The sequence below is a fragment of the Tamandua tetradactyla genome, chromosome 1 (genome assembly GCF_023851605.1).
Source record: "Tamandua tetradactyla isolate mTamTet1 chromosome 1, mTamTet1.pri, whole genome shotgun sequence".
Lineage (NCBI taxonomy): Eukaryota > Metazoa > Chordata > Mammalia > Pilosa > Myrmecophagidae > Tamandua > Tamandua tetradactyla.
Genome location: NC_135327.1, coordinates 81355277 through 81381217, shown reverse-complemented (window position 1 = coordinate 81381217; position 25941 = coordinate 81355277). Strand labels below are relative to the sequence as shown.

The window sequence follows — 25941 nt, the reverse complement described above, 5'->3', positions numbered from 1 at the left end:
ACACCACGCTGAGCAGATACTCTTTTATCTCTTTTCACATTGGACTTCCAAGTCAGGTTTCATTTGAAGAAAGACTTTCTCTGTTAAAAACAAACAACCTTTGAAAATTACTGCCTTATACAATCCCACTTATCGCAGTGCATTCTTATCTCTGTCCCCTCACCCCCCTGATCTGGAGACGCTAATGTAACTCAGATGTTAGCTGAGGTCACCCTTGTCTTTGAGGTCACCCTGTCCTTTGAGATTTATATAAAATTGCCTCAACCCCCCCCCCCCCCATTTCATATCTCCTGGAAGGTTCCAATGTCATCCCCCAGATTTCTGCATATTCTCGGACCTCTTCTCATGGACACAGCTTCTTCCTGTGAACTCTTGACCTTACTGCTTCTTATCTCCCACAGCTGCCTTTCTCTCTGTGCTCCATGCTGACCTAGATGGGGAAGGCCGTCCTTTTTCCTTGACTTGCACCCCACTCCCCACCCCCGCCCCCACCCCTGATTCACTCCAACAGTGAACTGTTCCCTAATGAAGACCTGCAGGCAACAGGAGATGGTTTATATAGCAGGAAATATTTTGGCGATTTTTTTTTTCTCTTACATGGGCAGGCACCAGGAATTGAACCTGGCGTCGCGCGCATGGCAGGTGAGAACTCTGCCACTGAGCCACCATCGCACTGCCCACAGCAAACATTTTAAGGTAGAATACTACACATCCTTGTTCTACCAATTCTTAAGCCACTTCTCCATCAGGAATTTCTTATCACCTTCCCCTGCAACCCCAGGTCCAGGTCCTTTCACTCTCTTAACTTGCTCTGGTGCTGCGTCTTGTGGTGGTTGTTCTCCTTTCCTCCCCTCCCCCTCTTCCTGCTCCTCTTCTCCTCCTTCTCTCCTCTCCTTTCTTCCTTCTTCCTTCTGCCTTCTCTTCCTCCTCCTCTTCCCCCTCTTTCTTTTCCTCCTCCTCCTCTTCCCCTTCCTTCATCTTCCCTGCCCTCATTTCTAAATTCCTGTTAATTTCTTCAACTCAACTTTGTGTACTGCCTCCATCATAGCTATGTCTCCCAGAACCTCACCTTTTCCACCCCGAGACATTTATTAGGGTAATTTTCTAAATGAGAGTTGTTTTCTCTTCTAGAGAACTACCCCCTGCCCGCCCCCCACTGTTGCTGCACCCAAAGTATTGCTTATTAGAGGACTATAACTGGGTTGATTATCAAACCCTACCCAGAAGCTACCTCAAACCCTTGCTGGGGCACAATCAGGTAGCCCGTGTGAAAGGCAGCTAAACAATTTGTCTTTTTCCTTATGTAGGACTAGAACATTTAATATCGAGAGTAATAAAAGCCATTTATTGGGCTGTTTTACTCAGAGTCAGGCATTATGCTAAGCACTTCACGTTCTTCATTTAATTGAAATGACATGACTTGTATTTGTATTTTCTTTTATTTTAACTTTTTTTATTGTGGAATATGACAGATATACAAAAAAGAATAATTTCCAAGTACATTTTAACAAGTAGTTATAGAACAGATTTTAAAGTTTGGTATGGGTTACAATTCCATGATTTCTTTGTTTTTTTCTTCTAACTGCTCCAAGACACTGGAGACCAACAGAAATATCAATATAATGATTCAGCAGTCATACTCATTTGTTGAATCCTATCTTCTCTGTTATTACTCCTCATTCCCTTTAAATAGCATATATACGTAAAAGCAATTAATTTCAAAGTACATCACAACAATTGTTGAACAGATTTCAGAGTTTGGTATGGGTTACAATTCCACAATTTTAGGCTTTTATTTCTAGCTGCTCTAAGGTACTGGAGGCTAAAAGAAATATCAGTATAATGATTCAACACTCATATTTGTTAAACCCAACTTTCTCTCTATAACTCTACCATCACCTTTAATCTTTCTTCCACTCTTTAGGGGTGTTTGGGCTATGCCCATTCTAACTTTTTCATGTGGGAAGGGGCTATTGATAATATGGGATAAGGGGATGGAACTAGTTGATGTCGGGAAGGTCTGTTTCCCTCTGCATTTCAGAGCTTATCTGGTCCAGGGACCATTTGGAAGTTATAGGTTTTAGAAACTTACCCTAGTGTATGGAACCTTTGTAGAATCTTATATAATGCCCTAGGTATTCTTTAGGATTGGCATGAATAGTTTTGGTTGGCATTTGGCAAATTATGATAGGCAGCAGAAGCATGTGTAAGAGTGATCTCCAGAGTAGCTTCTTGACTCTATTTGAACTCTCTCAGCTACTGTTACCTTATTTGTTATATTTCTTTTCCCCCTTTTGATCAGAATGGCATTGTTGATCCCACAGTGCCAGGGCTAGGCTTATCTCTGGGGGTCATCTCCCATGCCACCAGGAAGACTTTCTCCCTAGATGTCATGTCCCACATAGTGGGGAAGGCAATGGTTTCACTTGCAAAGTTTGGCTTAGATAGAGAAAGGCCACATCTGAGCAACAAAAGAGGCCCGCTGGAGGTGACTCTTAGGCATGCCTATAGGTAGGGTAAGCTTCTCTGTTACATACATAAACTTTACCAGAGTAAGCCTCAAGATCAAGGGGTTGGCCTATCAATTTGAGTGTCCCTAATGTTTGACACAGCATCTGGGGTTTCTCTGGTGGTAAAGTTTAATAGTTTGATAATTTTTCTCTCATCCCTCAAGGGGCTTTGCCAATACTTTTTGATTATCTGCTTAATAAACTCTGAGCTGTATCCAGGCATTACATTAAGTTATACTGGATCAAAGGCCCTCATTCTTATTCTGAACTCCAAGTGGATCTATCCAGACAGATTGAGTTAGTTTTGTGTGCTATAGAAAATCTAGGTCTTGGGCATAATAAAACTTTCTTCCTTTGGTCTCAAAGAGGAGGGGAAGTTCTAAATACAGGGCCTTGTCTTCCTTACCCCTGTATTCTGAATTACCTTAATCCCAACCCAATTGGCTTCGTTCTTATCTTTAAATTCCAGGTTATACGTATATAACACAGCCCCTCAAAATTCAGAAATAACAGTTACCACTCTGGACTAAATGTGACTGCTATAAGAGTTTACAACGTAGGCCCCAGTTTTCTTATAAGTATTTTCTAAATGAGATCATACAATATTTGCTGTTTTGTTTCTGGCTTATTTTGATTCACTAAATGTCCCACAGGCTCATTCACATCGTTGCATGCCTCACAACTTCGTTACTTTTTGTAGCAGCACCATGTTCAATCATATATTTACACACTGTTTGCCAATCTGCTTCACAGGTGGTGCATCTTTCAGCCGCCTCTGTCTACTGGGCCTTATGTATAATGTCCAAATTCAACAGCCAATCAACACCTTTGTAGTTTCTTTTTGCTAATGAGAGAGGTTAAGCTTCTTGGCCAAAGTCATGACTTATGACAGGACCCTGAACCGCCTCCCTCAACATTTCATGCTCTTAACTACTACACTATGCTAGTCAACTTCCTTGTGGTCCAAAGCATATGTCTTTTCTTTCTTAAATGTTCCAGTCTTTCTTCTGGCATCCCTTTTTCCTTCGGAAAATTCCCCTGACTCCATGCCATGAATCCTGAAAGACTCTGGTAGAATTTAAGGGATGCAGCTCTTTTCAGCTCTTCTCTGAGAATATGCTTTCCTTAGTGTGCAGAAAAGTGCTGAGTTTAATTTACAACTCATGTTACTGTATAGTCAGACCTATATTTCTAAATGAAATGAGCTAGATGAGTGCATGGCTACTTATTTATTTATTTATTTTATTACTGAGAGGATTTGTGGGGGTAGGGGCCTTGGATCTTGGAGTCAGACAGACCTGGACATAAACCCTGGTTTCATATCTTACTGTGGGTCCTATGGCAAGCTAGTTTTCCTCTCTGAGCCTCCGTTCCTGTAAAACGTGCATAATAATCCCTACCTTCTAAGCACGGTGCTTGGAACATATTAAATACTCAATAAATACTAATTTCTTTCCCCTTATATTTCTAGTATGCTTTTTCAATATTTGTTCAAAATATCAAGTGCTTTCATCATTGGAGCTTGAAGGAAAGCAATACAATGAAAATGTTCTATTTTCCCAGTTTTCCGTAATTTCTTACACATATATTTTCTTATTAAGAAATAGAAATAAAAATGTTTCACAGGGCCAACCAAAAGAGGCCTGTTATCTGACTCCTACTTTCTGTGAAGATTAAAAGGTATGGATGGTCAATCAAAGAGAAGCAGAAGTAGAGTCAAGACCCAGAAGATAAAACTCCCCTGCCAGAGGGCTGGGTGTCACACTGGCTCTCCTACTTTGATTGGCAGGAATTGAGTATGTTTTTTCTTTTTTTTTTTTTTCCTTCTCTTTAAAAAAGTTGTGGGTTTGCAGAACAATTGTGCATAAAATACAGGTTTCCCGTATATCATCCTATTATTAACACCTTGCAGTGATGTGGTCCATTTGTAACACTTGATGAAAGCACATTTTCATAACTGTATGATTAACTGTAGTCCATGATTTACCTTTGGGTTTGCCGCATTGTGCAGTTCCATGGATTTTTTTTTTTTAATTTTTATTCTAAGAACATATATGCAACCTAAAAATTTCCCCTTTGAACCACACTCAACTATATAATTCACTGCTGTAAATTACATTTACATTTAGGAAGTTGTGCTACCTTCACTACCACCCATTCCCAAATCTTTTTAGGGAGTCAAGGCTTAAAGTGAGTATGGTTTTTATATCCTCTAATTGAAACATGTGGCCTGTGTTGATGTCAGTATAGCAGTATAGTCTCTTTCAGATTTTGGATTTTTATTTTATCAACATTTATTATATAGAGTGATTTTCATATCCAAATGTATTATGAATGCCTCATTGTGTGTGATTCAATTATCAGAGGATGCCATTTAATTTCTTCTTAAATTGATGGTTCCTGCCAAGGACAACATCTATACCAGGCCCTCTGGTTAGGGGGAGAGCAGACTCAAAGATTCTTATCATCTTGAATGGAGAGATTTTTTCTGATGACATGCCCTGCTCCTTTCTTTTTAACATCAATAATCACACACTCAAAGTAAATGTGTGTCCGACATAAAGTGATGGTCCTCCTTTCAGGTTCTAAATTATGTCTGAAGTGGATAGTGGTAAAGCTTTGAAATTTGTTCTGTTTAAGCTTGCAATATTGGTTCCCAAACCTCCTACCCATTACAATTACCAAATTTCTAAGTCCTACCCCTCACAGGTTCTGATTCGATTAACTTGGGGTAGAATCCAGGAATATTGACTTTTCAAAGACTCCTTTTTGAGTATTTCCCTACAGATAGTGCCTTTCTGTATAGCTACATATACATGTAAACATAAACAGAAAAGCTGCTTCTGCTCTTTCTCTACCTCTGAAATATCTCTTCTTCCACCTTCTGCTGCTCCCGCCACACCCAAATTTCACCTACAAACAGCCTAGTGCTGTTTCTTCATAGAAAGTTGTTTTGTAAAAATCCTTAGATTTCTATGAGTTCTGAAGTGGAGAAAGGAGATCAACAGTGACAATCAGCATAGATAACCCTTATGCAGGGATGTCAAGTTAATTTTCATTTGATTGCGCAGTGGCTAGACCCCTATCCAAAGCCATATTTACTCTATTTCTATGCGCTGTTCAGGGTTCCATTGCAGACTTCAGAACCAATTATATCTAGTTTAAGTAGACAAAGATTTAATACAGGGGATTAGGTACTTCAAAATTGCTGAAAAGCTGGAAGGGAAGTTTGACCTTGCAGACCTGCTGTGGTTAGGAAGATACCACCACCCCTGGAGGAAGCTGACGATAAGGAAGCTGTGGTCTCTCCGTTGATTACAGAGCTCTGCTTTCTCCCCTGCCTTCAGGAAAGCAATAATGACTGCTTCCTCAGGAAGAACCCAATTCAGGCACCAGGAGATCTCTGGCAGAAAGTGGGATGCTCTACCCTCTGCTTCTCTTTCCATGTGACTCTCCATTCAAAATTGAAATTTCATGCAAGTTTATCTCATGGCAGGAGCCTAAACCTTCCCTGAAACCTTAATATAAAAATGGCTTGGAATATCTTTCTAATTATTTAAGTCTCCATTCTCTTGCTTACTAGAAGGGGGCTAGAATAGATGTGGTGCTAATAAATTCTCAGCTTCACTAATTCTCTTATAGCTTGAATGTTTTCAACTCATTTTATTGCATTTTCAGAAGCATCATCAATTAGAGGTTAATTTGGGACCTAGAATTCTGTGATGTTTTATTATAGTAATTGTTTCTGTGAGGAGAAATAAGTTTTCAAGATCAAACAACATCTTTCATTATAATTTTAAATTGAAGTTTTTGTAATACAAAAACTCCCTCTTTGGAGACGCTACCTTGTTTCATATGAGCATATGTGTAGGTATATCCATGTATAGGCAGAATATTAATGCTAATGATCCTGAAATAATATATATAGTTTAATTATTATTGGGGTTCATATTCACCAATTGGAGGCCCTGCCAGATTCTGAAGTGCCATAATAATTATGATAGCATTTATTGAGCCCTTGTTTTATGTCAGTAATCATGATAGATTCTTTACGTGTATTCTCATATATAGTTCTTACATTTCTATGAGCTAGGTATCATCATTACCACCCCATTTTACCAAAAAGGAAACTGAATTAAGATATTAATGAGAGTTTCATCATATGTCATAAAACAACAATATTATAAAATCTGCTAGAAGTAGGATTATGTGTGTGTCTTAACTCATTCTTTTTATCATCCAGAGTAGATGCTGAGTAACTTAGCTGTTAAGTGACACATTCAGGGCACATGCCCAGGACTCAAATCATCCAAACAAATTAATATTAGTTTAAATTTTCTGCTAGGTATTTTATTTTAATCTAATATCAGATGGTATATTTGTTCTTTCTCTGTCTTTTTCTGCCTCTTTGTTGATACATATGTGGATGTGAGTTCAGTTTTGGACATGTTGAATTTGAGGTTCTATTGGGCATCCCTTTATCTTCCTCTCTTTGCTTAGAGTAAAGTTTACGTTTAAAAAAACACTTCCCCACATTTGTGCAAATAGTAGACAGGAAAGTAGAATGTGTAGACTCAAAGTTCATCAAAAACTAGAATACTCTTATAATACTTCACCATATGGTGGTCAGGAATTCAAATGAACCATTCAGGTACCAACTAAGCAAACACCTTCTATCTTAGCTGTGAATTTTATTACAATTTGATCATCAGCCTGCTGTCATATGAAAGTGGAAATCTCAAATCTATGATGCATGCAACTCTTAGAAGGTATAAGAATTGTTCCCATTCCTGGTCCCCCACCCTCAGGGCTTCTGATTCTGTAGGTCTTCACTGCAACCCATCTTCACTGAGGCTACTTATGCCTCTTTCAGCGATATCCAATAGCGTTTTGCACTCTTAGCTACTTGCCCTTTCTAGATTCTATCTTCCTATTATTTCTAGAAATGCCCACTGTCTCCTTATTTTCCTTCTTCTGCTTTAGGCTTCCTTTTCAGGCACCACCTAAAAGTTCTTCATTTGGTCAGAATGTAAAATTTAGATATTTATCAGGGTCCTGTCTTTAGCCTTTTGGGTTCCATGTGGAGTTTTTGGCAACTCTTACTAACCTCCAACTCTTAACTTCATCCCTAAGGAAGAGAAATGATTAAATGATTAAGGGCAATGGCATTTATTAGATCCAGGTGCAGGCATTTCTCTCTCTTTCTCTCTCTCTGTTTACTGCTACCCTTATAGAATCCCTCCCTCTCTTTCCCTGAGTGTGGGAGTAATAGAGTCTAGAGCCATTACTGCCAGGGAATCACTTCATCCTGAGATACCTTGGTACCTGGATTAAGCGGTCTCTGCTCTAGACCATAGGGAGAAACTCTTGCTTTGTTCTCCTGACTTCCTCAGTTTGCTTCTCCTTCAACACAGTTTTCTCTGAAAGAAGATAAGATACAGAGGACTGAGACTTTGTTTGGGTTTAGGGCAAAGGGACTAAGGAGCTTTTTCAATGGACTTCAAGTGATATAGAGTCTTTAGATCTGCCTCTGGAATTAGAAAATTGTACCTGGAGCATGGATGATCTATTCTGACTCTCAAGTGACTTTCTATGGTGGTGAAGGATCAGTGGTGAAAAGCAGTAGTAAAACATGTACGTTGATTGTTCTTAGTTCTTACCGCTAAGGATATATTTCTTTGGGGAAATTTGTAATGTGGATTTTGGGATAAGGGATGGAGCCTGGGAAAGACTATTTTAAGACAAAGTTTATCAGAGATTCTGGTTTTTGTGTATCTCTTAATAGATTTCCATCATAGTCACAACTTAAAAGACCTACTTCTCATTGCACTTTTACCTCTTCTGATTCTAAATAGAACTTAGCTACTGCATTGATGCTCATTTCTCCCAAATTCCTGTCTTCAGTCCAATTGTCTCTAATGTATGCCAGACTCATACAGTCATCCATCTTCTGGAAATTCCTCCTTGGATGCCTCAGTATCTCAAACTTTACTGTCTCAAACTAAATCTATCATTTTCCCTTCTTTCACTACCTGAATCTGTGCCTCCTTCTCTACCTCAACAATAACAGCCACTCAAGTCAGAAACTGGCTTTCTCTTAGCCCCCACATTCAACCTGTCATCAAAATATATAGGAAGAACTTTTAAAATAGCTTCCTTGAACCTGTCCCCTCTTCTTGACTCTCACCACCACTGCCTTACTTTAGGCCTTCATCATTTCTCACGTAATTTATAACATTATAAATGTATAGCAGCATCCTAAGAGGTCTCCCCATTTCCAGTGACCCTCCTTTCTCCCTCCAGGTGCTCAAGGAGTCACTCGTTGCTTTCAATCTTTTAGAACAAAATACAAAGCCCTTATTTTGGACCATTGTGGTCCTTCTGTTCCCCTACTGCCCTTTCCTCTCACTGCCTGTGCTGTGTTCACACTGAACTACATCCAGGTTTCAGAGGTCACTTTGCCCACACACTTATCAGGGATTGCCAGCCAGCTAGTCTCTGAAACCCACGTGTTCTCACTTCTAGGATACTACTCAGGAGCCATGTGCTGGCTTCAAACTTGTGCACCCCAGAATAGCCAAGTTCTTTAACCCTGACTCAGGATTGCTGGGAATCTTTTTGATTAAGTTGTTGCCACAGAGGTGTGACCCACCCAATTGTGGGTGGGACCTTTTGGATTAGGTAGTTTACATGGAGATGTGTCTCCACCCATTCAAAGTGGAGTGAACCATTTTGGAAAAAGCAACTTAGCCCACACAGCCAGAGACCTCTGGAGATGCATAAGAAAAGATCCCCCTGGTAAGCTTCATGAAATGAGAAGTTGAGAGAAAAAGCTAGCAGATGTCACCATGTGCCGTCCCAGCTGACAGGTGTTCCAGACAACATCAGTCTTTCTTTAGTGAAGGTAAACTCTTGTTGGTGCCTTGATTTGGACATTTTAATGGCCTTAGAATTGTAAACTTGCAATTTAATAAATTCCTGTTTTAAAAGGCATTCTGTTTCTGGTATATCACATTCCATCAGCTTTAACAAAGTAAAACAAGCCACTTCTTCCTTCCTTCATGGTGCCTCTGCTTGAGGACTTGTCCCTTCTGTATCATCTCATAGAACCTTTTCCTTCTATCATAGAGCTCACCTTATCAAATTATAATTTTCCATTTATTCATATTTTCTTTTACATAAATTGTGATCTCCATATGATCAGGAGCTGGATAGTTTTCATCTCTGTGTTAGTCCAGCCAAGAAACAAAGCCTGACTCTTACTAAGCATAATTTACATAGTTTAAATAAATGAATGATATATTTATCCAGAAAGAAAGAATCTTTCAATGCCACCCATTGTTAAAATCTAAACAATTTAGCCAATTATTTTAAATCAGCTAATGTCTCATATAGAGAATGTCATAAACCCAAGACAGAGAGAAGCTGCCCTCTTTCCCTGAGGGTGGTAAAAGGGATGGGATCAGAAAGACCCTCACACAGGAAGACTTTTAAAGATAGTCTTAGAGAAGTACTGTTTTCCAGACAGATAAGAGGCAGAGAAACATTCAAGCCAAATCTGTGAAAATGATATTCATGGACCTTGAGTAATCTGATGATCTGAGGAATAGGGGTAGCGTGTGGGAAGAAAAGAGTGTTGATTTGTAGAGTCTCTTGCTCAAGATCATATAGTCTATAATTGACTGTAATTGAGTTGAAAATCAAGTTATTTTATTTGAGAATGAGCCAGGAGAAGGTATTCAGAATTATTGACCATAGCTAAGCTTGCTTTTTCTACTAGATTATGTATTATGGAATATATATTTAGTAAAAATGTATTATACATTTTATCCATATTTAAAGTTGACATTATATATACAGTATTGGGGAGAAAATGTTCCTGATCTGTTAAAAAAAAACTCTCAGTCTGGAAGAGGAGCTCCATTTTGTGAATGAAGAGTTAGAATGAGAGGCAACAGAGTTGGAGAGGAAACATCTTTAACTCTTAAGCCCAGTTTTACTGAAAGAAAAACTCAGCACTTTGGGAAAGATAGGGGCTGCCTGCCTACATTCCTTCTGATATCTGACTTACTGTTTTTTGATTCTAAATATATGTCTAGGCACAGAACACCCTTATCCTTAATTAGCCAGCTCAGTCCTCCATTCTGGCCCTGCCTATGCTTCTTCTACTTCCTCCCTTAGTGATGTAGGAAACTCCTTCTTCCTCATTCCTCCACTCTGCCCACAGTGCTCCTTCGGTGGCCATTCCTAAGCTCCAGCCTGCATTCCTCTAATACCAGTAACGTATCAAGTCACACCAAGGAAGGAAGCCTCATCCTCTCCTCCATGCGGGCACTCTGGAAGGGGGAAAGTAGATCCTTACCTTCTTTGTCCACTGCTTCTTAAGTTCATGCTATAAAATACCTGCAGTCTGCTTGCAGCTGGTGCCTCCAAAATCTGAGAACTGAGATACTGTTTCTTAGGAAAGAGTCATCACAGAACAAGAATAGGCAGAAACTAGACATAGAATTTTTTATTATAGTATCATTTGAGGTAAAAAGATTTTCTATATGCAAAATTGTCATGTTGGAGCTGATATGCTGTCTTTCTTTTGTCCTCATTGCCTATCTGAATAAATGAAAAGCAGTGCTTTATGACATGACACAGTAAATATTAGAAAAACAAAGTCAAAAAAGAAGGTTTTTTCAAGTCTCTGCTCTGTGCCAAGAACTTTCTGAATCCTCATGACAAAAAGATAATGATATATGCCAGTCTCCAAAGGCTCTTGATCTAGTATAAGAGGTAAATTCCAAGAAATACTAAAAGTTTTATAACATGGATAATAATAAAGTATAAATAAGCTTTGAGTTAACAGTATGAGGAGTGGTTAATGCATGTGTGTGTGCATGTGTGTCTGTAAGAGAGAGGAAAAGGGAGGGAGAAGGAAAAACAGGGACAGAGAAAGAATGAAAGAAATAGGAAGAATCCCATTCACTTCACACAAAAATCCTATGAGATGGGTATTAATATCTCTGTTTTAAAGATTAGAAAATCGATGATCAGAGTGGTTGTATAATTTGACCCATATCATCTAGTAAGTGGATAACTTGACATCCGCACCCAAATCTGACTCCAAAGTCCAAAGTCATAGTTTTGTCTTATTTTCACACCTCTGCTTCCTGCCTCTGTAACCCTGTGCCCTGGAAAGACAGAAAAGAAAACTAGATGAAAATAGGAAAGAGTGTTTGTTTTCACGAATACTCTGTTATAACATGAAGCCATCACACAACTTTACCTGAATGATGCAGAGTTATTCTCAGCTCTATTTCATGTAACAAGAAACTGTTTAGTTTTCAACATATTCTCCTGATTTACATTTAAGAATACCTTTTCTGGGCAGGCCACGGTGGCTCAGCAGGCAGAGTTCTCACCTGCCATGCTGGAGACCCGGGTTCGATTCACAGTGCCTGCCCATACAAAAAAACAGAAGTAAAACAAACAGACAAAAAACCATTAAGGGTGGGCCACTGTGGATCAGCAGGTAGAGTTCTCGTCTGCCATGCCAGAGACCTGGGATCAATTCCCAGTGCCTGCCCAACCAAAAAAAAAAGAAAAGAATACCTTTTCTTTCTCAGTTGGCCAAATGCATGTTGTGGAGGTTATGGATTGTTGTTATAATATTATACTGGGTGAGAATTAAGATTACTGTGTGACTTTCATCATCCCTGTCACCAGCTGTTTAGGTTTAGTTTTATAAATTTAACTTTCAGGATAGGGTTTTTACTCATCAAATAATGAAATCAACAGTTACCCTACAGGGTTGGCAAAAGATAGGCATTTTGTAATCTGAAGGATGGTATGAGGTTCAGATCTGGGTAACTGAGATAGGAATAAGAATGATTAGGTTCTAGACCTTTACTTTTTCTAGTCAAGAGGTAATACCACAGATTATTTGGGGATCAGAACCTTTCTCTAGGTGTCCATCACTCCTGAGACATCAGTCCATTTCAAAACCTAGCTTGACAAATGTAGCTAGCAGAACACTGGGTTGAGATTCCCTTGATCACGAACAGGCTCATGTCTCTTCTCCAACAGAACTCTACCTTATTGCTACATGGACTTGACCTTTCTCTTTTGGGAAAATGGACTCATCCTCTACATCTGTACCTTCCTTTGGCTTTTACCCAGCTTGGTTTTTGAAGTTCCTGGATTCTTCCTTTGGTCTCACCTTAACATCTGCAGATGCTCCCAGACCCACAGCCCTTTCTAACTATTCTACTGGAATGCTAGCCTCATAGGGGCAGGGACCTTATTCACCATAGTATCTCCAGTGCCTTGATTAGTGCTTGACACATATGGTGCCCCACCACCCCCCATACATGTGTGGAATGAATTTGATACTATTATGTACTCAGGATGACCCGTCCTTGCCTGGGATCATCTTCCTCCAGGTGGTTCTAGATGATGAGGGTCCAGTTCCATTCCTGGCCCTACGTCAGCATCCTAATGAAGCCTTGATAAGCTCCTGTGCTGGCCTGTGGCTAGAAGATGAGAATTAGGTCCTTTTTCACTGGGCCTGGCATGTGCAGCCTGGCTAGTAAATGCCGATTAAGTCCAAACTTTCTACTTTGAATCTATTGCCTCTGAGACTCCTCATAAGCAGTCTGTGGTTGCTAAGGTTGTTGCTATCTTGCCATCTGTCCCTCTGCACTTCACTCTCCATTTCTGAGTCAACCTCACTCAGCATGAAGACTGACTGGACTGACATGAAAAAGAAATTTGGAGTCACTTCATTAGTTCCCTACTTCTTTCTTGCCCTTCTGTGCCTCAGCAAGAAGAAAGAGTTATTTAACTGTTTTCATACATATAGTGTAAAGTCATATTCATTCATTCAACAAACATGTAATGAGTGTCAACTGTATATCTCACAGAACTTTCAAAAAGATGATTGATTTTTCACTGCATCTTTAGAAAATTACTATCTTTCTCCTTCCATTTAGAAATATTAGGTAATAGTCACTAGCTTACAAATTCCCGTGAAATTTAATCACGACAATATTCTAAATGCTGCTAAGGTTACCTTTAGTTTCCTGTACTGTTTGTATGTCAGGATACAGACTGCATTATCAAGAAAAGTTTTCCTCGGCTAGTTGAAAAAACGGTATGCCTGGCAGGACACCTTCCAAAATCATGAGAGCGAGAGAAAGAAGGAAGGAGGAGAGAGAGAGAGAGAATGATTTATGAGAGCTCATTGCATATCATAAAAATACTAAATAGAAAATCTTCTAGAAAGGAATTGTGTGTGTCTTATTCATTCTTTATATCATGCCAAAGAGGTGCTCAGTAACTTTATCTGAGTTCCTGTTCAGACATTTGTGTGTGTGTGTGTCTCTCTGTGTATGTGTGTGTGTATACAAAATCAGAAACTAAGTGTCTGTATTTTTTCTTTTAAGTCTGTTTAATACTTAATCTTAAATATTGCAGGAGCAAGCCTCTTTCTTTTTTTTAAAAAATGTAAACTTTCTATCAATGTTACATTCCATCTGCAGAAACTGACCTCTTTGCTGAAAGATATGCCCCCATTGGAATGGGCTGAGTTGGCTCAAGTTTTTGAACATATTAAAGTTTGCTCATATAGAGCTGACATGCAGACAAATGTTTATATGAAGACTATTGGCAGTGCAAATGTCAAGGCACCTGCACTTTCAGCTAGGAAAATGATACCTTTTAGCAGGTGCTTGGTATAAAATCAGGTAATCAAAACTTGTCTTTGAAAATTAGTAGAACTGAAGAATCAGTTCTTATTTGTTTATGCTACAAATCTAAAGCAAAATCCAGCAATCTTAAAGGATTTAAAGGTTCCTAAACATAGATTTGTGGAGATCTACAAATGGTTCATTTCCTGTGTGAGGAATGTAACCTGTGATTTTCTGCATGTTTTCTGTTTTTGCCCAAATACACACATGCACACATATATTTGAAAGTTTTATTCTTCTGAATAGCCCTGAATCAAGACCCTGGCATTATCTAGATACTTGCTCCAGAGTATTACTTTCATTATGTCTTTATTTTTTATTAGAGCAAATATTTCATTTTCATATAATGGTAGACTTAATATACTTTCTCTTCATCATGAGAAATATGAACATTTTAACTATGAAAATCTCAGGGTTTTTCATGCAAAACCAAGGAAAAGAAATGAATTACTTTTACTCTAATTATTTTCATGTGGTCAAGATAGAGTGGGTATAAATGGGATATAAGATGGGGGAAATGCCTCCTCATCCATTTAGAACAGAGAAATTTGAAAAAAGAAAAATGTTTAAATATTTGAACATGAAGAGTTTCACTGATAAAGCAGTCTTGAAAATAAAAATGTCTGCTAAATAGAAACAGAATGAAATTCACATGGTGAGCAGGAGCTGAAGTACCTAGGTCTCTGAGCCTAGAAAGAGGGAGCAGGCCCTGAAGTCCAAACTCTGAGACACTAAATGCACCCTGGCCACGATGAGGCATAGGGCTCACTGCCCTCTCTGGGGCTGAGCTAGAAAAAGCTCCCTGACTGGCCCCAAATTGGGCCACATTTAACTCAGAAATGACTGACAAGGAGAGGAATCAGAGCTACTTTCTTATGTCAGTTGATTTTCCGATTTCCTCCATTTGCCACATTGGAGAATGGAACTGTGATTTTCTCACTGGGCAAATGAGAAAACGTCTGGTGTAAGATGAGTTTCTGAGCTGTGGACTCTGGAGTCAAGGTGGGGCAGTCACAAAACTGCCCACTCTCTGCTGTTAAGCTTAAGAAGAGATAACAAACAAGCAAAGTTTCCTAGGCAAGGGAGCTCACAACCCCAAATTTAAAGGTATCTGTGTAAATCTAAGACTGGGATAGAGAGCCAGTACACCCAACAAGTGGAAGGAATTATGCCTGAGGAACTAGCAATATATGAGCGCCCATCAAATGACTTGAATAATATTATTTATGAATTCTCAAAAAGATTAAAAATAAAGGGCTTAAATCCAAATTAAGCAGTAACAGGAGATTGTGAACCAAAATAAAACTTTTGCAATAAGTATGGCTGAATATGACAAGAGAACCAATTAGAAATACTGGAAGTGAATTTGTCATATAGATATTAGGGTAAAAAAAGACAAATAAAAAGGATAAATAGCAGATTGGACACAGTTAGAATGACAGTTAGTGAATTGGAAAATAGAACTGAGTAAATTACACAGAATGTTGCAGAAAGAGAGAAAGAAATGGCAAATATGAGAGAGTCAAAGAATGAATTGAGACACTGCAATATGTCTAATAGGAGCTCCAGAAGGAGAGAATGGAGGAAAGACAGTTTATAACAGATGATAGCTAAGAATTTTCCAGAACTGAAGAAAGCCATGAGTTCTTAGCCAAAAAAAGCATGTAGAACTAAGCAAGTTAAATTAACAAAAAACAGCAGCAAAAATCTGCATACAAGCACATTTTAGTGAAACTTCAAATCAAGATATTTTACTTTTTTTTTAATTTACTTTTTTCCTTTCAGTCCTAATTTTGCTAGGGCAAAATGTTTGCATTGTTGTCTCTCTTTCTGTTACTCATCTCCTATCAACCTACTTTCATCACCAGTATTTATTAAGTGAAGGGGCAAGTGATTAGAATGGCCAAAATCTGAGATTTATTTTCTTCTCAAGGAGAAGCACATTTTAGTTTTGCTGCTGAATTAGAAATATTTTCTCTCACAACTTATTTTTTATCTCTCTATCCATCTGTAATATTAATATATCAATAGTCAATTGAGTATTTTTAAAATTACTCCCCAGGTATGAATATAAATCACTATAGTACTGATACTCAGGTATCCATACTTATTCAAGACAGCTGAATCCTCTCTGCCTTGACTGTGGTCTGAGTTAATATGACTTATTTAATTGAATGTCCCAAAGCCATCTTATTTCCAGATTTCCTGGAGTGGGTTTCTGGCTTCTGCACTTGGTCTTTTTTATGGGATACATAGAGAACTGATTTTCAGCTGATATACACTTGTGTGATGCACTAGGTAGCATTTACCCTGACTGGTTGGTATTCCAGGTATGTACTGCTGCATGACAAATAACTACAAAATTTAGTGACTTAAAATGATGACAACACGAATTGCTCATGAATTTGGGCAGGGATCAATGGAGACAGCTTATCAGCTTCACTTGGCACCAGCTGGAGCAGCTAGGAAGCTGGGAACTAGAAATATGGAAAGGTTCTTTCACTCAAATATGTCTGGTGGTTGATGCTGGCTGTGGGCTGGGACCCCAGCTGGGGTTGTGGCCCAAACACCTACACTTGACCTTTCTGTGTGGCTGGCTGCTTGGCTTCCTGAAAGCATGATGGCTAGGTTCCCAGTATGAGAGATAGAAACAAAGCCAGGTAGAAGCTGTATCACCTTCTGACCTATCCTCAGAAGTCATCTAATACTACTTCTACCTCATTCTATTAATTAGGGGTAAGTTACTAAGACAAAACTTATTTAATGGTACTTATTCAAGACTCCACCTTTTGATAGAGAGGAGTGTCAAAAATTTACAAACATTGAAACCACTAAAGTTAGCATCCATCCTGATTCATCAGTGCCTGATTATTTTGGTATTAATGGATATTGAATAGTCCTTCTGGATACATAGATTTCCTACAAACATTAATGACTTGTATGTACTCCTAACCTTTCCCTCTCATAGAAAGGATTTCAAAACAGCAGAGACAAATATTGCTAATGAAAGGAATGGTGACTTTTGTTAGCTATGTGCTCTTGGGTCTGTAAAATCTAGAAAAGATTGGGAATAAATCATTTCCAATTTTATTTGGTGAGCAACCCAACAGGGGAGCTATATTTAGTATGTAGGGATGCCTGATGAAGCTCACATTTCCATTTATATTTGACAAACTTGTAATTTTATTTCACTCCTGAGGAAATTCACTAAAAGTATCTAAAAGGGAAATCCTAATGGAGATTTACAACTTCTAAATCCAGCTTCCTGTTTTGATTCCTCAATGGCAAGAAAAACCTAATATTCTCAGTGGTTCACAGTGCCACATTGTGACTCAGTGAGAAGAGGGTTAAGACTATTGACCAATTAGTGAACAGCAGGCCCCGAGCCCTCAGAGCCTTGTCAAACATTGCAGCCTCTCCTAAGACATTCAAATGCAATATCTGGTATCAAAAAGAAGTGAGTTTGAGAAACAAGAGCTAGTATTTCCAAAAAGTAGAAGGGCTTAATAGTGAACAGGGGCACTTGGCCTGTGCTGGTTTTGTATAGCTCCTAATACTGGGCCAGTCCCATGAATAAAAATGCCTTTCTGGAATATATATTGTGTGTGTATGTAATTCTTTAACATCTAGTCAACAAATTATCATAGTACATGGCTCTCTAGACTTAGAAAATTGTCTACCCCAATTTCATTGAGGTGGTCCTTCATTCAAAAGATAAAGATTGGTTTCTCCATGTTTTGCTACTAATTGACGAACTGACATGTATTCTAATGTATGTACCTCTGTTAGTTTTTTTTAGTTTTATAACATTGATAATATCCATATGCTACTAATTGGTTATTTTGCTGAATGCATGAAATGCAATCCTTTGGGAATGTGATGTAGTGGTTGGAAGATTCTTTAAAATGGAAGATTTAGTAGGCATAAAATTTCAAAAGAATCAGCCAACATAGAGACATTGGTTTCAGTGTCATAGTGTTGCTCCTTATGACTTTTTGGGGGTATTTGGAAGTATTTGATAGTATTGTTGTTACTCGTACTAATGCTGCTGGAAGTTTTCAGAAAATACTCAGTGTAAATAGTTGAATGTATTTGGCAAAATTTGATAATAACTACTCATGACTTCAGATAATTTGCCATCAAAGGAGGTCATGTCAAGAGCCCTACCTATTATTGTAGCTTACTTCTACTGATCAACAATTAACCTTAACAGGGAAAGGTCATTTGCCTTTAGAAAGCAAGGTTATTATGCATTGGCTTCATATATCTTGCAGTTACATTAGGTGATAGATTTATAACCATGAGGCCTTGATTGTGGGGTATGTTGTAGAGCACAGATAATTATTACTATTGAAGAATGAAATTGTTGAATGATTTATTTTTAAAATTTAGACCAGATTTAAGGTTTTGTCTTTAACAATATCACTCTTACTTGCATTCTGAAGTGCTTTCTTGATGGGAGAGAGTGACTGGATCACTCCCATAAAAGGGTATCCAGCAAGCAAATGCCACCCATCATATGCATACTGTGGGATTCTGGTATAAGGTATAAAAAGACGAAAATGTTAATTCACTCTCGACAGAGAGAAACACGCACATGGATAGGCTTCTTTAGTCTCACTGTCCATTTCCTGTCTGCCGTTTCCCTTTTGTATGATTGTCTCTATCTAGATCCAAAGTGTTCATCTTGGTTCTGTCCTTGCATCTGTTTTTGAAAAATGTCAGGACCCAGAAGCCTGAACATAAGTCCCACTGTGCAGAGGACAGCTGGATTAGACTGCTTCCGGGAGAGTAAGAGGGCCACTCTCTACTCAGAGTAAGGAGAGAACCTAGTACTTCAGAAAGATGTGAACTTGTTCTTTCTGCCTTTGGGGAGTTGTTCATTCCTAATGTGCAGAAGTGCTGTAGAGGTTAGTAAGGGAGGAGGGAGAAGGTGTGTGTATAGGAAAATGATGTAGTAGGGATGCTATGCCTGTGGTAGAAGAGAGTCTTGATAAGGTATGAGGGAATAAAAAGGCCATGACTAGGACTGCAAGAGTAAGGAATTGTTGCAGAGATGATATATGTAAAGTATGTGCTGGGAAGGGAGGCATTATCAGATTTTTTTTTTCTGGCAGAAAGCCCTGTATGCTGATTTGAAACTGTTATGTACCCCCGAAAAGCCATGTTCTTTTAATCCAATCTTATGGGGGAAGATTGTTAGGTGGGACCTTTTGCTTAGGTTGTTTCCATGGAGATGTGACCCTGCCCATTCAAGGTAGATCTTAATCTGCTTGCTGAAGTCCTTTAAGGTAGAGACATTTTGGAGAGAGCTCAGGGCCAAGAGAAGCCAAGAGAGACAGAAATCACCCAGAGAAACACTTTTCTATTGATGCACCAGCAGACATCTCTGTGTGTCTTCCCATGTGATAGAGGAACTCTGGATGCCAGCAGTATTTCCTCCAGGATGGTATCCTCTAGTTGGTGCATTAATTTGGATCTCTCCATGGCCTTAAAATTGTAACTTGTAACTTAATACATCCCCTTTGTAAAAGCCAATCTATTTCTAGTAAATTGCATTCCAGCAGCTTTAGCAATCTGAAACAGCCTGCCTTTCTTCTCCGTTTTTTTTTTTTTTTTTGGTCTTATTAAGGGCATTATAAGAATTTGAAAGCCAAGGAAAGACAAGTCAATTACTTTTTTCTTTGATTTTAAGAGCCATCCCAGGACCTTCATCTTATTCTTCTACCTGGTCCTGCTGAAATCACGGTCAGCCAAGGAAAATTAAGATTAAATTGAGTAAACAGTGGAATGGCTTCAAGTTTGGGGGATGAAAGTAAATATTCAGCAGACATTTTTCTGTAGCTTCTTGTGCAGGATCAGAATTTACACCATTTAGCCCAATCCTGCTTGTGTGCCCATATGAGGCTTTAATAGCCCAAATTTCACTCCTTCTATGTCTATCTTTCTGGCTAGATGGTAAATCTATAAAGACAGGACCACATCTGTCTCATTAACCACTTCATTCCCAGCACAGTGATGGTCAGAAAAATCAGTGATAATTAAATGTTGGCAAAAGAGACAGCATAAAATGATCATGGTGAAGAATACATAACTATGTGACAATACTGTGAGCCATTGATTGTATAATATGGATGGACTGTATATGTGTGGATATTTCTAAAAAAAAAAAAAAAAAGAGAGAGAGAGACAGCATAATATAGAGGAAAGACCTCAGCTCCTCAAACCAGATGAACCTAGGTATGAATTCTAGTTTTACCATTTACTTAACTGTTATCTAACTTGGTCTAGACACATTAGTTACTCTGATTTCCAATTTCTTCGTCACATGAGGATGATAATACGTGTTTTTAAAGGATGTTGGAAGGATTAAAGAAAACACTTGTAAAGGACTTCATTCTGCTTCTAGTAAGTACTCAATAGTGCTGCTTCTTATTTATAGTCACTATATTTAAAGGCTTCTTTCTCTGATTCTTGCTGAGTTAGAGGAGACCAATGCAGCAAGAAAGTTTTGAAGATTGGCCATAACTGTGTTTGAATAGATATGTGAGAATGTGTAGACTAACGTTAAGAGGCTTGCTAGAAATTCTTCATTTCAGAAGGCTATAAAGCAATACTCACATCTTCTTAATGAATCCTTCCCTCAAACTTTTGATGGCTACCTTTTTTCCCATTAGATCCAGCAAGTCAGAAAATCAAAAAAAAATAAAACCGAAACACACACAAAAAACTAAAACTAACCATGGGAAGTGAAATAAATATTTACACATGGCTTCCATAAGCATAATATATGTTTATACCTTTAGTATGTTTTGATTTGTGTATCCCACCACCTTAAGACATAAGCTTCTAGCAGCTGGGGGAGCTTTATCCTGGACATATTTTGTATTGTGCATTATTGTACTTAATGACTATCAGAGACCACCAATAAATATACTAGACTTAGTGTAGATACATGCATGGTTAATTCAACAAGCATTCTTATCTAAAATTTTATATTTTTGCTTGGCTGCTGTATCAGTAGACTTGAAGACTCAGCCACAGCTGTCCTGAGAGGCTATCTATAAAAGTGCAGGTGTTCAGCATTAGCAAATAGTTCTTATTATATGGATCGACTTTTGGCAGCTAGTAACGATGTTTCCTGAGATTGAAAAATGATTTTCTACCTTAAACAGTGGTTTCACATTACTGGAATGCCGAACTGGAAAAAAAGGAAAAAGGAAGGAAAAAAAAAAAAAAAGAACCACACAAAATTCCTTTCATCAAGTAGTACTGAAACTGTTTTTGTTAGTTGTATACATTTCATGATTTGTATATTTTAGAGTAGAATGTAAGCCTTTCTTTTTAACTGTTGTGGTTAGGTTTAGGTCCTTTGCCAAATGAAACAGACTAAGAAGAATTAGGAAGCATGATGCATCATGGGGTTCTGTTCCTGGTAAAGGGAACTGGGCCTGGCAGAATGTCAAGGAGGGTCCTGGCTCTGGAGATGTTTTCCAAGGCTTTTAAAAAATATTAGGGCATTTTTTGCGTGTGTTCTACAAATAGGGACTTGGTTTCGTATCATCAGATATTAGCAAATAGTCTTTTATCCCTCATTACAAGGATTTCAAATGCCTTTTGTGATTCAACTCCTATCCTTACTAGAGCTTAACCAGAAGCTCACAGCTAAGCAGAATTGGAGGTCCTTGTTTAAAAACCCTTGTGGGAAGTTGAGGAATCCTTCTGTCTGCAGTACCTCCATTTCTTATGAATGTACCTATTGACTAAGGCAGGAGATTAGCTATTTAGGTTGGTTTCTAGTCATCTCTAGGTTAAGGCTGGAAATTTACAGTACAGGGAGACATTTTCCTTTTGGAACATTAGGTAGAAAAAAATCCGAAGACCATTTGTAGAGGGTTATACAAAGCTTGCGTTTAATATTTGAGCTCTTCACTGCTTGCTTGGGAGTTTGCTGAGCCAAAAGAGAAATCAGTTTAGCCAAATAAATGACAAGAGAGTAGAATTGGGTAGGGTGGGGTTGAGGGGAATGTAATTGAATTGAACTTAAGAAAGGCTGGTTCTGTTAAATAAATAATTTTTCTTACTTGGCAACACATCACTGACTTTGTGGAATCTTTAAAAGAGAGGTAAGCCTTGATATCGAGGAAAACCAAACAAAACGATGTCAATTATCTGAACTAAGCTGTACTTTAGTAGATTTGAGTTACAGCCTGTGGCAGGAAAATTCAGTGATGTTCCATGTGCAGAAGTTTCCCCTTTATCATCTTACCTTCTTTCTCCTTCAGGTCTTCGCAGCAGAGTGCATTTCAGGTTTTTTGTTCAACATATGAAAGGCTCAGTTTCAAAGGTTTGGGTTTTCACATCCATGTCAATATCACAGATTGAAATGTGACACGGATACCTGGCTGCATATTTTCTTTAAACCTGAGCCAGTAATACTGCAAAACGTTTGGGGAGGCATGCTTTCATCTCACACTTTAAAGTGGAAGGTTTGTTGATGTAACCCAATTTCTCTTCTGCAGAGATCACCCTGTAATGCAGTGTGATGATGATAAGCCCATCAATCCTGTTTGATGTTAGAATTTCCCTTCTCCTGGTTTTTACCCCTACTTTGTTTTGTAAAGTAAGTTTAGAAATAGTGATATTCTGGCTTGCCAAAGTGTGATGATATGAATTCCCCTGACACTTACCGAGTGGCTTTTAAACCATGTTTGTACTTTGCAGGGATTATAATATGGATATAATTATGAGAGGGATAAAAGAAATAAATATGTTCTTACATACTTTTGATAATGCTCTTCAGAATGATAAGTGATCAAATGCAGACACACTAAACCCTGGTTCTTGGCCCTCCTGTGACCTCTGGCAGTTAGTGATAATTGTTCTGTGTGGTAGGTGTTCAGCAACCAGAATGGAATTGGTTGATGGTCTCGGTGCAGTCTTTATGCTGTGGGAGTAGGGGCATGAATGGTCTGTAGGGAGAAGGAGGAGAATGGACAGCAACCAGGACTAGTAGGAGGGAGGGCCTGGAACATTCTCAGTGATTCTCAATAGACAATCAGTAACCTAATATAAAGGCTGAATAATAGGGATGAGCAGGTATCAAAGCCCATACCTAGAATTCTGGAAGGTCTATGTCTGTTGGGGATCAGGCCAGTGCAATATAGGTTGAAACATATGAAACATATAAAAATGCCAATATTTGGCCATTATGACCTGCAAGAACAGCAAATGGGTATGATTCAACCTAATTCTGTTTTCAATAACCAATTGGCTTTACCCTTCTTACCACCTCCTTTTTCATGGGAGGTCAGAGTTATAGTGAGGGCAACTCGTCCTGAGCAACCGCAGCCTATTGTGACAAACATCTGTTGTCTTTGTGGACTGGTGCCTCTGGAAAGGAGAGAGAAAAGAGACACCTTATTCAAATCATAGCACTGGAGGTGCCCTTTGGAGCAATGCCCTTTAGTCCATTTGTTTTCCTCCAATTGAATCATCCTGGTTACAATTACCTACCACTTTGTAAAGATCTGTATCAGCAACAATGGCAAGAAAGGGTATTTGCAACTCTTCTAGGTGATACTTTTCAGTGTCAATTCCCAGCTAGGTACGGTCTCTAATAAGACCTATGGAAATTACTAGATGAGTTGTGTGGAAGTAGAAAAGTAAATAAGACCAGTGTTAATATAAGTCCCTTCCAAGTGAGTTGAAACTCTGTGTTGATTTCCAAGCTCTTGTCAAGATGATATGTCTAGATTTTCTTGGCCTCATTTCCACAACTAACTTACTTACTGCACAATCTGGGTTATCACATAACTTCCCTGACTAGCATTTTTTCCAATGAAGGAAGACCAAATCAGAGGTTTATGATATTATAATGTGAAGCCCTAAGGTTTGTCTGGAGTTGACTTTTGGATGGGGAGGGAAAGGATCAAGAAGTCTCATAGTTGAGCTTGGGTTTTCCACACTTCTTACCTTATGCCCCTTTCAATCAGACAGTTCTGTGTTTTGTGTTTTATATTTGAAGGAAGTGATATAATGCTGAAAGAAAAACTTCTGGAACCAACTGGACCGAATGACCCCAAGGTCTTCTGATTTTTTTAGAAATTAGAATTTTCCTCTCTAAATATCGAAATGTACAATCTGGCAGTATATGCCAGTGCAATGCAAGGAGAATAATTTTCTTCCTTTCCAGGCATCCCTCCTGAGGCCCATAAAATAGAAACATCTGTCCTTCTGGAAATACTCGGAAGGGAGGAAATTTTCACCCTTCCTTCCAGCCCCCTCCCAAAGGAAAAGGAGAACTTTATCTGATTGCCTAATTGGGGGAAAAGTTACTGCCTTTCTGTGGCTCAGCCCCTTTTGGGTTTTCTTTGTCAGCCCAGTTTGCCTGCAGGCAGGGCATGTTCTTCTTTCCCTCTTGTGGGATTCTTATAGGGTAGACTGTGCCCCTACCTTGGGAGAAACCTGCAGTTTGGGGTGGGTGTGGGGAAGTGGGAAGCCTGACTGTGACTTCAGGTACAAGCCACACTCCTTAATCCAGTTTTACCAGTAACAAAGTTGCATATTAATCTGATCTTGAATGGATTTCTCAATGAATTCTGAAACTGTAAGGGTGGGGAGAGATGGAGGAAGTTTCGTCCAAGAACCTCCACAGACAAAATTACTGTTCTTTGGCAATTAATTATTGATTTCCCCAAAATAGAAGAGCCCCTTCCTGTGCTCTGTTGACCCATATGGCAATGCCTTCCATGTCCAGACTAAAAAACTGCCCTTTTATATGTCTTTTCTCCCCTGGCCATGTCTCCAGATCTAGCTGTGTCCATTATGGGCACAATATGGTTGTTTAATGGATCAATGAGCTTCTTTTGTATTGGCACCTTTGCTTTTCCTCACATTGCCTCTGCAGTTAGTTTAATTTGCAACCCCGGGGACTGCTATAGGTGGATCTGTTTTTCACACAAAAGCAAGCATCCTTTTTTTTTTTTCCTATAGCTGCGTTTGTTGATTCCCATGAAACCACGCAAGGAGTTCAGCCTAGGTTAACAAGAACAGTCAGCTAAACCACAAGCACTCTGTGCTCAGACCTGCTAAGCCCTTTAATCTCAGTGTCTTTTCTCTGTTCCATCTCCATCAGAAGGGGCTGTCAGCTACAAGCTGTCAGGGGACCGTGCCACCTGGCATGGAATTTGCAGCTCCTGGAATTCTGGGTGCAGGAGAAGCCATTGTCATCCCTTCTTCTCATTATTTCCCTGTGGGGCAGACACCATGTGGTACTTCTCCTCACAGCAACTTGCCCTCTTCTGGCTGATTCATGGAGTCCACGAAGGTCCACTCATGATTCCCGCTCTCATCTCCACACCTGCGTTCCGGCAGAATGCAGATCTTAAACCTTTTCTCAGTAGCACTTCCACAGTGTTTCTCAACTTTTCTCCAGTGCTAAGGCATGATACAATTCACATATTCTCCTGCCCTTTCCCTCTTTCTTCCTTCACCCCTGCTAGTTTTCTATTCCTATTGGCATGTGAAATTTACTGCAGCTGACTGATTCAATAGTAGGGGCAGAGATTTTAATGCATTGGAGCATCTGTGTGTTGACAGTGTTCAGTAAAGCAGGTGCTGCTGTTCTGTGCTGTCATACAACGTCCTGCTTCTATTCATCTATTAGTCAGCACCCTTAGGGGAGAAAGATACTG

General features: G+C 39.0%; 1 protein-coding gene across 2 annotated transcripts in view; it reads left to right on the top strand.

Moving 5' to 3' along the window:
* SUGCT (succinyl-CoA:glutarate-CoA transferase) overlaps positions 1-25941 on the top strand; it is an 878065-nt gene that overhangs the window by 645403 nt on the left and 206721 nt on the right. The window lies entirely within an intron of this gene.